Here is an 18,095-nt window from a genome sequence, read left to right on the forward strand (position 1 = left end):
ATGGTGCTGGGATAATTGGCTAGCCACATGTAAGAGAATGAAACTGGATCTTCATCTCTCACCTTATGCAAAAATCAACTCAAGATGAATTAAGGACTTAAATCTAAGATGGGAAACTATAAAAATTTTAGAAGATGACTTTGGAAAAACCCTCCTAGACGTTGGCTTAGGCAAGGATTTCATGACCAAGGACCCAAAAGCAAATGCAACAAAAACAAAGATAAATAGTTGGGACTTAATTAAACTAAAGAACTTTTGCACGGCAAAAGGAACAGTCAGCAAAGTAAACAGACAACCCACAGTGTCAGAGAAAATCTTCACATTATACATCTGACAGAAGAGTGATATCCAGAATCTACAAGGAACTCAAACATATCAGTAACAACAGCAACAAAAAAACAAACAATCCCAACAAAAAGTGGACTAACGATACAGTCAGATATGTTTCTGAAACATTGTGTTCTCAGCATCCACCTTAGAGAGCCTCATTGAGCTTTAGTTTATTTATCTCTGAAGAATTGTACAGAAAACCTAACAACATAGTATCTGAGTCTGGGTTCCCCCAGTGCAGACCCAGAAATAAGGTTGTACTTGTAAGTAGTTATTTGGGAGGTGATGCTGGGAAGCACTGCTAGGGAGTAGGGAAGTGAGACACAGGGACCAGCAGCCAGTAGAACACATATGGTTAAGTAGGTTACTGCTGAGGAACTCAGTCCGGCTGGAGACTTCTGAGAGATGGTGGAGACATCACAGTGGTGAGAAAGGCAGAGTGGTAACCCACCCTTCAATCCATCATCCACTGAGGGAGGTTCCCGCAGCATTCACCCCAGGCTGCTCCAGCCTGACTTGAGCACACTGAGACAAAGCCCTCAGGCAGTAAGTTTTAGGGCTCTGCAATGAGAGGCCACAAGCATGTAATGGACAGATAGGTGCTTTGGGGATGTGGGTGCGCACTCTCAACTCTGCTACATTCAGTATTTCTCAAGTTTGACCACACAATGTCCTTTTCCTGTCTCTCCCCTGTGGATATTCCCCCACCTTTTGATAAGAGCTATCAATATTCCATGGACCCAATGTTTTGTTCCATGTCTTTGGGATCACTATAGTGTTAGGTTATGGTTTTTCTTCCCCAGATCAACATCACAACCAGGAAATGAGAGGTCCATAAAATTTGTTTTTGTAAAATAATGTCTAACCCAAAAGTAGAAACATCTTTTTTCTTTTTAACTTTTATTTGAGTTTTAGAGGTACAGATGCAGGTTTGTTATATAAATTGTATGTTGTGGGGGTTTGCTGTACATATCTTTTTGTTACTCAGGTAATAAGCACAGGGCTGGATACATGGTTTTTAGATCCTCACCCTTCTCTCCCACTCCTAAGTAGGCCTCAGTGTCTATTGTTCCCTTCTTTGAGTCCATGTCTATTCAATGTTTAGTTCTCACTTATAAGAGAGTACATGTGGTGTTTGGTTTTCTGTTCCTGCATTAGTTCATTTAGGATAACGGCCTCCAGCTCCATCCATGTTGCTGCAAAAGACACTATCTCCTTCTTTTTTTATGGCTGCATACTATTCCATGGTGTATATGTGCCACATTTTTTTTAAAATCCAGGCTAGCACTGATGGGACTCTAGGTTGATTCCATGTCTTTTCTATTGGGAATAGTGCTGTGATGAACATACACATGCATATGTCTTTATGGTAGAACGATTTATGTTCCTTTGAGTGGATACCCAGTAACGAGATGGCTAGGTAGAGTGATAGTTCGGTTTTATGTTCTTTGAGAAGTCAACAAACTGCTTCCCACAGTGGCTGAACTAATTTTCATTCCCACCAATAGTGTATAAGCATTCCCTTTTCTCCACAACCTCACCAGCATCTTTTATTTTTAAAATTTTTATAATAGCTATTCTAACTGATGTGAGATGCTGTCTCATTGTGGTTTTGACTTGCATTTCTCTAATAATTAGTGGTGTTGAGCATTTTTTCATAGGCTTGTTGGCTGTATGCATGTCTTCTTTTAAAAAGAAGAAACCTGTCTGTTCACGTCCTTTGCCCACGTTTTAATGGTGTTGTTTTTTTGCTTATTAATTTGTTCTTTACAGATGCTGGATATTAGACCTTTGTCAGATGCATAGTTTGCAAATGTTTTCTCCCATTCTGTGTGTTGTCTACTTACGTCGTTAATAGTTTATTTTGCTGTGCAGAAACTCTTTAGTTTAATTAGTTCGCATTTGTTAATTTTTTGTTTTTGTTGCAACTGTTTTTGGCATCTTTATCATAAAATCTTTGCTAGGGTCTATGTCTAGAATGGCATTTCCTTGGTTTTCTTCAAGGGTTTCTTTTTAGTTTTAGGTTTTACATTTAAGTCTTTAATCTATCTTGAGTTGATTTTTGTATATGGTATAAGGACGGGGTCCTGTTTCAATCTTCTGCATATAGCTAGCCAGTTATCCCACTACCATCTGTTAAATAAGAAATCCCTTCACCATTGCTTGTTTTTGTTACCTTTGTCAAAGATCAGATAGTTGTAGGTGTGTGGCTTTATTTCTGGGCTCTCTATTATGTTCCATTGGTTGATGTGTCTGTTTTTGTACTACAGTCAAGCTCTTTTGGTTATTATGGCCTTGTAGTATAGTTTGAAGTCAGATAATGTGATGCCTCTAGCTTTGTTCTTTTTGCTTAGGATTGTTTTAGCTATTCAGTTTTTTTGACTCCATATGGACTTTAGGATATAGCTTTTTCTAATTCTGTGAAGAGCGTCACTGGTAGTTTGATAGAAATAGCATTGAGTCTGTACAATACTTTGGGCAGTATTGCCATTTTAACAATTCAAAAGAACAAACTTCTACCTCTGTTTGCCATCTCCACTGCTAAGCCCCACATGCAAATACATCCCTCGGAGAATGTCTTATGCCACTGCCTGCTCCACTTACTCTGGTCATGCAATCACCTACATCCAAAATTAATGGCTTAAAACATGACATCTATTAAACTTACAGAGCCTGTAAGTTGGCTTAGACAGAGCACAATGGAGTTGGCTGGTCTCCGCTCTGCAATGTCACGGCCTCACATGGAAGATGCAAGGCTGGTCTGGAGTTATCTGTTCCTCCCTCACATGGCTAGGACCAGCACTGGGGAGATTCACACAGAGAGGAGCTGGAACACTGGGGGCTCCCCGGGCGTGTCTGTCTCCAGGTGGCCTCTCAGCATGGCAGCCTTAAGGTAGGGAGGCTTCTTCCCTGAAGGCTCTGGGCTCCCAAGGTGGGGGTCTCAAGGGAGAGCCGGCCAGGTGGAAACATCACCTTTTATGATCTAACATCAGGAGCCATGCATCATCACTTCTGCACGTTCTATCCGTCAGGATAGTTACACAGGTGTGCCCAGGTGTACAGTGAGGAAATACAGACCCCACCTCTCATGAGGAAGTGGCGTTGCATTGAAAGGGCAGTGTGTGGAACAAGAGAGGTAAGAATGCAGCTGTCTCTGAAAAATGCAGCCCCCAACCCTGCCTAGGAATCTCAACAGGAGACAAGTGAGGTGCACCTCTCTAGAGTTTGGGGAAACTGCTCCCACTTCCCGGTCCCCAAGCCATGTTGGACTCTGCCACACAGAAAGAACGACCATCCTCCTCTTTTTATCCACGGGGTCTGGAAATGTCTTCTTTTTTGTTTCATTTTCGGCACTTGGCATCATGCTGCACACAGCAGGAGTGAAAGATCATGTTTGAGTGAATGAGTGCGTTGCCTCCTGCTTTATTTTAGCATCTCTTGTCAGGAGAAAAGGGCAGAGGAAACAGCACAAATGCCCACTTTGTGGAATTCAGTGGGAGAGCCGATGCCATCGACTTTCCCTTGGTGCCTGTTGCAGTGCTGGGGCTCCAGGGCCTCCCTTGCTCTGCTCCTCGTGACATCCATGGAACAAGTGCTCAAACCCTCTCCCTCCTCTTGTATGTGGAGGGGACTCATATGCAGAGATTCTGACTGCGATTCCCAAAGCATACAGGCACGAGGAGGAAGGGAACCCAAGCTTGCCTGATAGAAGAGTTCAGGCTTTCTTCCTGGAGCCCATATTCCTTTAGAAGGAGGAACTAGACCCCCAGGAGCTCTATTTCAAAGTCCTTCCCTCTGATCTCCTCCAGATGGATGGCACCGGGCTGGGGAGGGGCTGTGTCGGCTCCCTGCGCTCCCAAGCTGGGCTTACACCTCCTGCTCTGTGAGACCGACTCCTCCCCATTCTCTAAATGCCACCGTATATTGGAGTCTTCACCGCTCAGTTCAACATTCAGGAACTTCACTTCATTTTAATATGTTTTGCTCTGACAGAAAATTCATTTCCCTGGAGCTGAAGCGGCTCCCCCTGCCAAGAGCTGAACTGGCTGGTGCCAGTACCGAGGCTCTGGCTGTGCCAAGTTCAAGGATGAAGGGTAGGTCCCTTCTCCTGCCATTTACCTTCCCAGATTCTTTCACAAGTTGGGTTGGAACCAGGAACTGGAAGTCCAGGAGGGTGTTTTGCTTCTCCCATTGAGGTTTTCTGGTGAGTCCCACCCCGAACCCCACATGCGAAGAGGGACCCAAATGACTCACCGTGCAGGGGTGGAGCAGGGGCCTCCGCAGTCCTGAGCCTAACCTCCACCAGGGCAGCCTGAGCCTGCAGCCTGATCTCCACCCCTCATGGAAACAGCCTGGCTGCAAAGATTTTACTGCCCAAGAGACACGGGGAAAAGGCCACCCCTCTGCCGCATATGAGTCACTGGTCTATAAACAGCTGCTGGGGCCTGAATGCCCCTCAAACTTTGTTTGCCAGCCCGAAAGCCCCATCATTCCCTGCAACGAACTGCTACTTTTTTAGGATTGTAGGAGTTTTACAAGCTTTAAGAAGTTTATAGTGTCAGATTAAGTAAGATCTAGCACTAAGAATTCCATTTAATGTTTTCAAGAGAATTCATACATGTGGCTCATAAATTCTGGAACAAGGTCCCTGCAGACTCCAGCATAACTGATCTAGGAGAAACTCTCTATGAAACCTTTCTCTTTGGTGAGCTATGGAAAATATTTGCTGCCTACAGCCTGGGGTGATGGCAAACATTCTTGTGCAGGCCTGGTGTCGGGGTGCACCGTGATGTGGCACAGCTGTGACCATGCCGGTTGGTCTCCAGCTTGCGGCCTGTCACAGGGTGTTTACCTGAGAATGAATCTGAGAGGCCACAGGGCTGGAATTGTGTCTCGCGGGCGGAGGAAAATGTGCACAGCTATTTTAAAGCCGAGGGCTGTACATCTTGTCCACGGCCTGCTGTTCACATGGACAAACAGGGCTCACCTAAGGAGAGGCACAGTCTTTAAACAAACCCCGTTACACTTCAAGAGTCCCTTTCAAATTGGAAAGAAAGGGGGACAAAAGGGTCTTACATGCGTCTATGATGAATGAGACACACAGTCTCAGAAGCAGCGGCAGACTCACATTCTCCTCGCTGCTGGGGAGCCTGAGAGACAGCCTGGTGTGGATACGCATGTGCACATCGTCATACAGATCACCCTCACACACAGATATGCACACATGCACACACATGGACACGACACACATAGCCACACACACCTGTACCCACACAGATGTATACAAACCTACACACACGCACATGCTCACACACAGATACACACACATGCACACAGATACACATCCACACACACCCATACACGCATGGCTACAAATCCACACACAAGGACATGCTCACTCACAGATATACACACAGCCACACATCCACACACACCAAATCCACACACACCCATGCTCACACACAGATATACACACATGCACACAGACACACATCCACACACACCCATACACACGTAGATACACAAATCCACCCACACGCCCAGGCTCACACACAGATATACACACATGCACACAGACACACATCCACACACACCCATACACACGTAGATACACAAATCCACCCACATGCCCATGCTCACACACAGATATACACACATGCACACAAATGCACAAGGCACACACTCATATACACCACAGATATATACACATCTGCACACGTGCACATGCTCACATACAGACATACACACAAATTCATGTGAACATATATACATGTGCAAGCACAGAGATATACACAGTCGCACATGCACACGTGCACACATACAGACACATGGAGATATGCATACACACTCACACATATAGACACACACACACAAATTCACACACGTCCACATTCACACACAGATAGATATACACACAAATTTACACATACATACATTTTCAAACATATATACATTCATACATGCACACACATGCACATAGATGCACACCGACATGCACACACACACACATATGTATACAACATGTGCACTCACATAGATATACACACAAATTCACACACATTCATAGACATACATTCACACACACTTGCATACAAATCTAAAAACACAGACAAGTATAAACATGTGTTCGATACACGGAGATGCTCAAGCATATACATGCTCTCACTCATGCACACTCACATGCACACACACTCATCAGCACTGCACATGCATGCTCACCTCAGAGACTGACACACACTCCCACACATGCACACACAGTCTCGCACTGCCTCATACACACCCCCACACCCACATACACATTTGTAAGCTCATTTCTTTACATGTAAGCCTTCACACACGTTCTCACCTACGCATTCACACACTCCCTTACACACTCATACACACACAATTTGCACTCAAACACAAGAATGTCATGTCTCTGGTTCTTCTGAACATTTTTAGAAAGTGTTGTTGTCCCCAGCTCTGGGAACACCCTCCCCTTGGAGGCCCGCGTGGGCCCGTCTGCCTTAGTGTGCCCACCCACGCGCGAAGGAGTCTAGGTCAAAAGGTTTCTGCCAATTTCTCCCTCCTGTGTCCTCCATGAGGAAGACGGTGACTACTATGGTGGTTTTGAGGCCACCCGGGGAGCTGCAGATAGATTCTCCTTGGTCGGTTGAATCTTCATGGCCAGGTTCACTGACTCTGAGAAGTTAATGAGCAATTTGCATTTTCCTGTTTGATTACCTGTATTTTGTCAGCTGAAGTTTATTTTATGCAAACGGGTCACCTCTCTGCACCCTTCCATTCTTCCCAGGTGTTTTCACGTGCTACCTACAATGATGCAGACGAAAGAATTTTTTGAGTGGGTCCCTGGCTCTTCTTCTACCTCGAGTTGTCTTGAAAAACACAACTCTAGTAAATGCCAGTTTGACTGCAGGAGGCTGTGACTCAGCTGTGTTTCGATATTGTTTTGGCTACAGATGGCGAGTCAGGGCACTTTCCCTGTATTATCCAAATAATTGTGTATTTTTACACGTTTAAATTATGTAAGCATTTAAATTATAATTTTATTAACACAAAAAGGAGTAAATTTCTCTTTAAACCCATTAAATAGTTTTGATATTGTCATAATACCTTTCAGTTTCTTATACATATAACCATAAGTAAGCTAAATGGAGTTTTATAATTTGTATTAAAATTCTTATCTGAATCCCTGGGTTCTAATCCTTATTCTTTGGAATGATCAGATATCCTTCCATGTAAATGTTGATGTTGTTGGAGCAGCTGGTAAAACAGAAAAACAGAAAGGGACAGGCCTGCACAAGGATCATCATCTTTTTTGTTGTGTGTTAAAATACATAATACAATTTATTATCTTAACTATTTTAAATGTACAGTTCAGTGACATAAAGTGCATTCACATTGTTATGCAACCAGCACCACCATTCATTTCTAGAACTTTCTCATCTTGCAAAATCAAAACTCTGTAACCATTAGACAACAATTCCTCATTTCCCCTCCTGCTATGTCTAGCACCCACCCTTCTACTCTCTGTCTCTATGAATTTGACTACTCTAGGTACCTCAAGTAAGTGGGATCGTATAGTATTTGTTCTTTTGTGACTGACTTATATCACTTAGCCTAATGTTCTCAAGGCTCATCCGTATTTTAACATGTGAGAACTTCCCTCCTTTTTGAGGCTGTATAATATTCCATTGTGTGGAGATAACCACATTTTGTATATCCATTCATCCATTGATTGATGAACACTTGAGTTGCTTTCATCTTTTGGGTATTGTGAGTAATCCTTCTGTGAACATGGGTGTTGACAGACTGTTGTTGCTGTTTTTTTAAAGACCTGACACTGTAGATTTGTTTTTTAAAAAAATTATTATTTTCTTTAGAGACTGATGAGAGTTGGAGCTGACACGTGGGTTTTCCAGAAGCTCTCCCCTCCCCATGATTCTAATGGGCAGCCAATATTGTCATCCACTAGGTGACAGGAAACCCAGATCTCCTTCAGGAACAATGTCCCCTACACCTGTGAAGTGGGGTGGGGAAGGGTCCTTGCCAAACTTCATAAGTCTGGTTTTCTCTTTACATCTGTGAGCTCAATTTTCAGTTTCCACATTTAAGTGAGAACATGCAGGATGTGTCTGTCTATGCCTTGCTTATTTCGCTTAGCCTAATGTTCTCCAGGATCCTTCACGTTGCTGCAAAAGACAGGATTTCATTCTTCTTATGTCTGAATAGTATTCCACTGTGTATATATACCACGTTTTCTTCATTCATCTGTGGATGGATATTTAATATTTAGGTTGATTCCATATCTTAGCTATTGTGAATAGTGCTTCTGTTATTTTTAAAAATAAATAGACAACAGCTAGATCATAAAACCTCATTTGGCCTAAATGCATTAGCCCCGATTCCCAGGGGCAAGCACGTCAGTTCCTCCTTAGTTGTTCCAGGGCCTTTTTTAAGCACCAGCGTCATGGGTGATCAGCAGTGTGTGGTGATGTCACAACTCCAAGCACACAAGTTCAGGCCTGGAGTGCTCTATTCCCTTGGTTGATGCTTCCCTTTTTGTCCTCCCCACAGGAGTAGTATGGATGGCCCACAAGTGTGGGGGCCAGTTCTGGAGTTTATACCCATCCACTGGGATGAGAAATGAGGGCTTGGAGCTCTAACTACAAAAATCTTTTTTTCTCACCTCTATCTGAAGCGTTACTTTTCATATCTGGATCCTGGCAGCGAAACGACAATTAGAAAACAAATGGAAACCAATTCCAACAAGAAAAGACCACCTGAGGGGCACTTACAGTCTTTCTTGGTTGAGTTTTCTCAGGACTCATTGGCTTAGAACTGTATCTGGAAATGGTTGCAGAGACGAGAAGGGATGTGTGGAGATAAGAGGGTGTATTGGAAGGGGGAGTTGGGTGACATCTTCCAGAATTTCCAGCTTGCTTTCTTTAAAACCACTCAAGGACTAACCACAGCAAGTATACAATGACAGTAATAGATGATTATATTTGGTTAATGCCTACCATTGCCTTATACTGTGCTTTATTTTCATTATCAGGTTTACTGTGTGGATGAATAAAGCAAGACAAGCAATTGTGTCTCTGTTTTACCAGTGAGGAAACTGAGGCTCAGAAGGGCTAACTCACTTGCCCAAGGCAACACATTAGAAACCGACCTGAGAAGGTGCACATGAGACTTTGCTTTTCTTTCTCCCTCTGGAAATGCCTCCCTTCTTGTTTACTTACTGTTTACTTACCTGTCCTCCTGGGGGGCTGTCTGGGGTGGTGACAATCACAGACTCTGCGTTGGACCAGATGCTGGGTAATTTATCAGCCCTGCAACCTGGGAGAGGGATGTAACCACTGTAAAATGGGACAATAAGATCATGAATGTGAGATCGTAAACAAAAAGGACCCAGAAGATGGAGGATGTTCAATAAATCAGTGTTTTTAAAATTGTGGGTCACATCTAATTAATGGGATGCAGGCAGAATTTTTTTCAGGTGGACTTGAACTCCATCCTTCAGCCTCTGGCTCAAACTCTCTTGTGCTTATCTCAGTTTAAATGATCTTCCACTGCCTCCTCTGAAATTTTTCGAACCCTCTAAGTGGGATCTCACAGTGTATTATTCTATTCTCCAAATGCTTCAATAAATGGTAAATTCTTGAATTCAGTTTATTACCTGGTTTAATAATTTTTGGAATGTTGTGCTGGGTTCACAGTGAGTTCTGTAAGGACATTCTGGCCATTGATCCGTCTAAACACTAGCTCTGTCTTTGCTGGAATTGGGAGAAACTCTGGAGGTGTTTCTTGGGACTTGGGCACCATGCTTGGTGTTTACAAAACCAAACCTGAAATTACAAAGTCTCCCCAGCAACAATGAGTGAGAAATCCACCAGATGCACACATCCCCACTGAGAGCAGGACTATTTACTTTGTTACATTTTATACCCAGGAACAACTTGGTGAATATAAACCACAGGATACATCAAAGCAATTTCCCAGTCTAGGGGGCAGAGAAGATCCCTGGGGCAAAGTAGAATGATTCTGGGGAGCCTGGAAATCAGACTACCAGGTATGGCCTGTGGACTGAGTAAACACTACACTCTCTGCCCAAGGTGTATTTCATCAAATTTAGGATACCATTGATTGTAAAGCCCACCGTTATTTATGTACTACTAGAAAATAAACACTGACATTATACCGTTGACACAATGACTAAGATATCATCAATTCTCAACAACATACCAACACTACCAATGTTAAAGTTTTGTAAAATGAGAAAATGTGGTAAAATTCATCAAATAGGTTGTGCACTATTTTTGAAGTGAGAGTAGGCATTCCGTTAAAGGAAATTTGTAAAATTCAGATGTATTTGAAAATGTTACAGAATTCATAATAGCATTGTCCCTTTCTTCAATGATTGCTAAAAATACAACTATTAAGTGTTTTGACCTTAAAAGGAGCCTTGATTCTCAATAATTTTGAAACTATTAGTGAGGATTTCTTTCTCTCTGCCTTCTCTCTGGGGGTTCTTGTGAAAAATCATTGACTCTCCAGAGAGCAAATCAAATTCTAAAGAGGGTCCCAGAGGAGCTGCTAATTGGAAACAATCAACAAACGATTGGGTCTATTAGGAAGTGTGCTATGTCAGCACTTAGCTTGTTATGCTCCTAAGTGAATATAATTTCCAGAAAAATCCCAGAATGCAACAAAATATCCTAAGAAATGTTACACTTGGGGAAGTAAAGAACACAGGACTTAAGTTGTCAAAAATTAAAACCTTTCCCTAAGCACTTAGCTCTATCAGGTTTTTTAAAAGTACATTCTCAGATCCATTATCATATTTTAATCTCACAAATCTGACCAGAAAATTCATGGGAGACCTCTGTGACTATTCACATGTGGGACAGACATTCAGAAAATGCATTGCAAAGAGCATGGAAGTAAAGGCCACCAAGAGGTCACTGGAGTCAATGGCAGCATTTCCAAAAACATTCCAAATTCTTAACAACCGTGACGTAGATTTTCACAACTTGGTTTTTAAGGACCAGATGACTGTGTCTCAAATATTGAAATTTCCAATAAACAATGAAAAGTCTAAGTGTTTAGTGGGTTCAAAGGAACACAGCAGTAACAAATATTTAGAAAGATCAATGTCAGATCATTTGATGGGATTTTATAGAAGTGTTGGTATCACAGATTTAGTGATGTTTAAGATGATGGCCCATGAGTTTCCTTTCTGGTTCCTTAGCTAAAATGCCCGACAGTGCATTGTCCTATCTCATCTCTGTGTTTAGGCCACTGCCATGCAGAAGCACCCCTTCTTTCACAGGCAGACGGCATCCACAGGTGTGAATCCAGAAGGCAACGGCATCTGCACTTTCAGAAAATCTACCTGACTTTCCCCACAAGATTGAGGTTTCAGAACCCACAAAACTAACTGTGGTTCATGTTACCAGATTCACCCCCAGTGTCTGCTCTGGACCAAAAGGACAAAAATCAAGTCATCTGGATAAGTGGCTGCTAGTCCTGTCCTTCCACTGACAATTAATTGAATCTGTTTGTACAGGTCTCTGGACTTCATCTGAAAGGTAGTTGCAGAAAGCAAGAGGAGCTGATGATTCTCTCTCTGCTTTCTTTTCAGGCCTAACCATCTGTTTTCATTTTAGTTTCTCTAGAGGATTTAATGGACTTGATAGAGACAATGCACCCTATTCCATCCTAAAACCCCAGAATCATTAGAAATGAGACAGGCAGCCAGGCATGGTGACTCACGCCTGTAATCCCAGCACTTAGGGAGGCCGAGGCAGGTGGATCACTTGAGGTCAGGAGTTTGAGAGCAGCCTGGCCAACTTGGTGAAACCCCGTCTCTACTAAAAATACAAAAATTAGCAGGGCGTGGTGGTGCACGCCTGTAGTACCAGCTACTCGGGAGGGTGAGGCAGAGAATTGCTTGAACCCGGGAGGCGGAGGTTGCAGTGAGCAGAGATCACACCAGTGTACTCTAGCCTGGGCGACAGAGTGAGACTCTGTCTCAAAAAAAAGAAAAGAAATAAATAAAAAGACTCGGTGGCCAGGCACGGTGGCTCATGCCTATAATCCCAGAACTTTGGGAACCCAAGGTGGGTGGATCACCTCAGGGCAAGAGTTTGAGAAATAAGGCTCATCGGATGTCAAGAGGCATTTGGTGACACCAGATTTTCCTAAAACTTGCCAGAAAGATAATTTTATCTGATAAAAAAACTTGCCAGAAAGACATATGACATGTGGTAAAAACTCTCTATAGTTTTTAAAGTTTTTTTTTTTTCTTTTCTTTTCTTTTTTTTTTTGAGACGGAGATTTGCTCTTGTCACCTAGGCTGTAATACAGTTGCACGATCTCAGCTCACTGTAACCTCTGCCTCCTGGGTTCAAGAGAGTTTCCTGCCTAAGTCTCCCAAGTAGCTGGGATTTCAGGCGCCCGCCACCATGCCTGGCTAATTTTTGTATTTTCAGTAGAGATGGGTTTTCGCTATGTCAGACCGACTGGTCTTGAACTCCTGACCTCAAATGATCCACTTGCTGCAGCCTCCCACAGTGCTGGGATTACAGGCGTCAGCTACCGTGCCCGGCCTGAATGGAAATTCTTGAAGCCAGAGAGTTATTAAAGCTAGACAGAAATACACTTTTGGATCTCTTTTGCTGAAAGTCACCAGGCCTGGCAAAACTATAACTATTCAGCCACAGCATTTAGAGGCTGGGCTGCAGCATTTAGTGGGAGCAATTCCTGCTGAAATAACTGGCAATGCCCAGACTCTAAGAGAAGGCCAAATACTAGTATCAATCAATGGGTGCTTCCTGAGTGCCTGCTATAGATACGACACATGCTACACACCTGGTCCTGACAACTAGTCTTAACTAAGAGCCAACCATTTTGGCCCATTAGAGAATCTCTAAGAAGGGCACCATGACTACCTAGGACTCAAATGAGAGACCAAAGCCCCAGAAGCTAGAACCAACTGACAAAAAGTTTCTGAGAATTTGCTAATATTTTACTTGCTCATATTATTGTGGAAGCTGAAATTTAGGTCTTGGTAAAAAAAAAAAAAAAAAAAAAAAAAAACATATTAATTTATTTGATTAGAAAATGGTTATTGGGGTACTGGTATGTATGAGCCAGTATGGAAAGCAAAATCAATGTTGGCCTTGCTTTTTAGAAGTGCAGGTGTTTGAGATGCCACCTGAGAAGAACATGTTATGATACAGATGTTGCACATCTGGAATGTAGAGCTCATTTTATTTATTTATTTTTCTTTTTTTGTTTATATTCTTTTTGTGTAAATTTATGCAGTACATGAGAATTTTTTTTACAAGGTATGTAATGCATAGTGATCAAGTCAGGGTACTTGGGGTGTGTGTGTGTGTGTGTGTGTGTGTGTATATATATATATATATTTTTTTTTTTTTTTTTGAAACAGGGTATCTTTGGCTCCCAGGCTGGAATGCAATGGCGCAATCTCCGCTCACTGCAATCTCTGCCTCCTGGGTTCAAGCAATTCTCCTGCCTAGTCTACTGAGTAGCTGGGACTACAGGCATGAGTCACCATGCCCGGCTAATTTTTTTGTACTTTTAGTAGAGATGAGGTTTCACCACGTTGGTCAGGCTGGTTTTGAAATCCTGACCTCAAATGATCTGCCTGCCTTGGCCTCTCAAAGTGTTGGGATTACAGGTGTGAGCCACCGTGCCCGGCCACAGTATATTTTTAAGTGTAGTCATCCTACTTTGGTATCAGACATTGAGTGTCTTCCTCCTATCTTCCTATATGTTCGTACCCTTTATCTCTCTCCTCTGCATCCCCTCCTTCCCCGCACTTGCCCTTCCCAGTGTGTTATCTGTTTTTCCACTCTGGACTTCCACACATTTAAATTTTTTAGCTCCCACATATAAGTGACAAGATGTGACAGTTGTCCTTTTGTGCCTGGCTTATTTTTGCTTTAAAGTGAGAGCCGCGGTCAGCTTGCACATGGCAGCTCCCAGGATTGTGATCTGAGGATCTCCGCAGAGCATGGCTCAGAAGTACAGGCTTCTTAGACCAGTTAATACAGGAGTGGGGCCAGGAGAGTGCTGTCCCCTCAGCTCCAGTGGGTGGCTGCCCACCCAGAGCAAGCCTACAGCTGCCACCTGCCTCCTCCCTTCACCATGAAGTTGTACTCCCTGTGAAACTCCCATGTTTACTGTTGGTAACACCCTCACGTTGTGTCCGGTTTCTGTCACTTTCCTATCTCAGTGCATAAAGTGCAGCCTGCCTGTGGTGTTTGTGATCTTGTCTTGTTTTAAGTCATCTGGGCAAGTGTCCTTTCTCTAGTTTCTTCTCTCAATTCTTGACAATTTCTAGATTGATTTCAAAACAGGCAAATCCTCCCTCCCCATAACCTCTGATTAGGGAGGAACAGAGCCGTGTGCAAAGGACCTGTTCCCAACACCAGGACACCCCAAGCTGCTGCATTCCTGCTGCACTCCAACAGGCAGCATGTCCATCTCCTTGGAAAAGAAAGACATGATTTCCTAGGGCAACAGCTCCTAGCATATGAACTGCCTCTGACTTTGGTGTTGGGAGCAGACCTCTAATTTGTACCTTTTATGAGGAATCAGCACGATACAACAGCAAATTTCCTACCGACAGCAGCTTTATTTCCCTGTGGCCAGGCCGGGTCCCTTAGCGTTGCCTTGCTGAGCTTTGGCCATCCTCAGGCAACCCTGCAGCACAGCCAAGAGGCACTGAGGTCCCCAGAGTATCACCTCATCAGCTCCCTGGGGTCTCAGACAAACACAGCCTTCCTAGTCAAGGAAATAATGTCCCCCTTGTGATGCAAAGCCCCCTGGAGGGACTGCAAGGAGCTTCCTGGCTTCACTTTGAGTGCACCTGTCCTCAGTTCCTCCTGTGAAGCAGTGGGGAATGGGTGGCCTGGCTGGGCTCAGGTGGGCAAACAGTCCTTCTGAAGGGAGAGACACCAGGCCGGGGATGTGTATTCAGCCCCTCAGGAAGTGTCCAGGTTCCATGCTGCTCGGTGTGCCATGGAGATGCAGATTTCCTCTCAGCTGCCCGATTTCAAAGCCAGACCTGGCTGGAGACTTTTTAGAGCGTCACACCTGGGACCTACTCCTTCCAGAAAAAAACGACTTCCACCGACTTTTCAGGGAGGTTGGCTGAACTCTGAACTCTGAGTCTCTTCAAGAAGAAGCACATTTTGTGGGAGGGAAGGGAGGTGTCTAAAGGGCTTTTTTGACTGCATTAAAGCAGTGACTGGTTCTCTTAACGTTCAAGTTGCCTTCCCTAATTTCCTTAGTGAGCAATTTAAGATACATTTGAAGATTCCTGCCTTTGCCTTTTCTCCCCTTCACTGGATACACTTCTTAAAAACAAAATGAAAACTCTTCTACATTGTGCCATTTTGATTCTCAAGAACCTGCTATAGCTCCCTATTATCTGAGAATGAAATGAACCTGATTTCCTCAGGGACACCTATGTAGCCTGCAGGTTACACGTATGTCACGTCTTCAGGAAAGTCTCCCCACTATCTGACCCTAGGCAAAGTCAGTGTCTTCCTGCACTGCATATTTACGTGTAGTCCATGAGAGGAGACTCAGGTCAGGTTTGTCTGCTGCTGGCTCCTGATGCCTAACTCAGTGCTGCGCACGGCAGGCTTATCAAACTTGAATTACGCATTTTTTTAAAGGAGTCTCAGGCTGCCAGGCTAACACACAACATATCCTTACTTCCCTGATAACTGGTTTCTGCTCCAAAATACCCACAAATTATCCATTCTTTGAAGCCCAGCTTGTCATATTTTCTCCATACACTTTTCTAATGACTGTAGCTCATGCTATTGTTTTCATTTTCACACACCTATTCACAGGTTACCATGTGGTATAAATTAGCATCTAAGCATCTTTCTCAGTTTGTTTTCTGCTGTGCTAATGGAATACCACAGACTGGGTAATTTATAAAAACTGGAAGTCTATTTGGTTCATAGTTCTGGAGACCGGGAAGTCCAAGAGCATAGTGCTGGCATCTGGTGAGGGTCATCCCATGGTGGAAGGCTTCATGTGGCAATTGAGAACACAAGATAAACAGAAAAAATGGGAGCCAAATTAATTTTTTTTAAGATGAGGTCTCACTCTGTTGCCCAGTCTGGAGTGCAGTGGCACCATCACAAGTCACTGCAGCCTCAAACTCCTGGCCTTGAGTGATCCTCGTGCCTCTACCTCCCAAAGTGCTGGGATCACAGGCATGAGACGCCATGCTCGGTGGAACTTATCCTTTTAGCAGGAGCCCACTCTCACAACAACTAACCTACTCCCCCAAGATAATGGCATTAATTCGTTAATGAAGGCAGAACCCTCATGAGGTAATCACCTCTTAAGCGTCCCCGTTTTTAATACCATTGCAATGGCAATTAAGTTTCGACATGAGTTTTGAACATTCAGCCATAGTATTCCATCCCTGGTCCCCCCCCCAAAAAAAAAACCTCATGGCTTTCTTACATACAAAATGCGTTCATTTCATCCCAATAGCCCCTAAAGTCCTAAGTGTTCTGGCATTGACTCAAAGGTCCAAACTCCAAAGCTTCATCCACATCAGCAATGTGTGAGGCTCAGGGCATGATTAATCTTTGGGCAACTTTCCCTCCAGCTGTGAGCCTGCAAAGTTAAAACAAGTTATCTGCTTCTAAAATACAGTAAAGGGACAGGAATAGGTTATATGTTCTCATTTCAAAAGGGAGAAATGGCAAGAAGAAAGGAGCAACTGGTCTCAAGTAAATTTAAAACCCAATAGCGAAAACAACTTTAAGTGTTAAAGTTGCAGAATAATCTCCTATGATTCCTGTCCTACATTCTGGGTACACTGGGGTGAGGGTTGGGTCCCCAAGACCTTAGGCAGCCTGACGTCTCTTGGTTTGCTGGGTTGGAATCTCATGCCTGCCGCTTTTCTAGGCTAGAGTTGCATGCTGGTGGCCCTACGCTTCTGGGGTTTCTCAGGTAGTCCCACTTCCGTAACTCCACTTGACATTACCCTAGTGGACGGCTCTGCCTCTACAGCAGGTCTCCGCCTGGGTCCTGAAGCAGCCCATGGCATTCTTAAAAATGTAGGTGGAGGAACTTGTGGTTCCAAAGCTCCTGCATTCTGTGAGCCTGTGGAATTACCACCACATGGACACTGCCAGAGTTTGCTACTTATATCTTTTGGAGCATCTAGTCGAGTCACACCTGGGCCCACTTGAGCCATGGCTTGAGGTGTCAAGGAGTGCTGTGCTGGAATGTGAGGAGCAGAGTCTCCAAGTGACCATGGGCAGTGAGCCCCACAAAGGTGCCCCAGGTTCATCCCCTGAAACCACTCTGCCTGCCTAGAGCTCTGGGCCTGTGATGGGAGGGGCAGACTCAAAGACAGCTGAAATGCCTCTGGGGTCTTTCTCCCATTGTCTTGATGAACAGCACTTGCCTCTGTTCTATCCATGATAATCTCTTTAGCAAACAATCACTTCACCACATCCTCGGTTTGTTCTCCTGAAGACACCTTTACACTATTTACATGGCTGAAAATTTTCTATATTTCCCATTTTACTTACCTTTTAATTATAAATTCTGTCTTTAAATAAGTTTTCTTCACTTGCCTCTTACCATATACAGTTAAAAGTAGCCAAACAGCTGCTTGAATGCTTTACTTCTTAGATTTTTTTTTTTTTTTTTTTTTTTTTTTGCCAGATATCCTAGTTTAGTAGTAC

The sequence above is a fragment of the Theropithecus gelada genome, chromosome 10, assembly GCF_003255815.1.
Source record: "Theropithecus gelada isolate Dixy chromosome 10, Tgel_1.0, whole genome shotgun sequence".
Taxonomy (NCBI): Eukaryota; Metazoa; Chordata; class Mammalia; order Primates; family Cercopithecidae; genus Theropithecus; species Theropithecus gelada.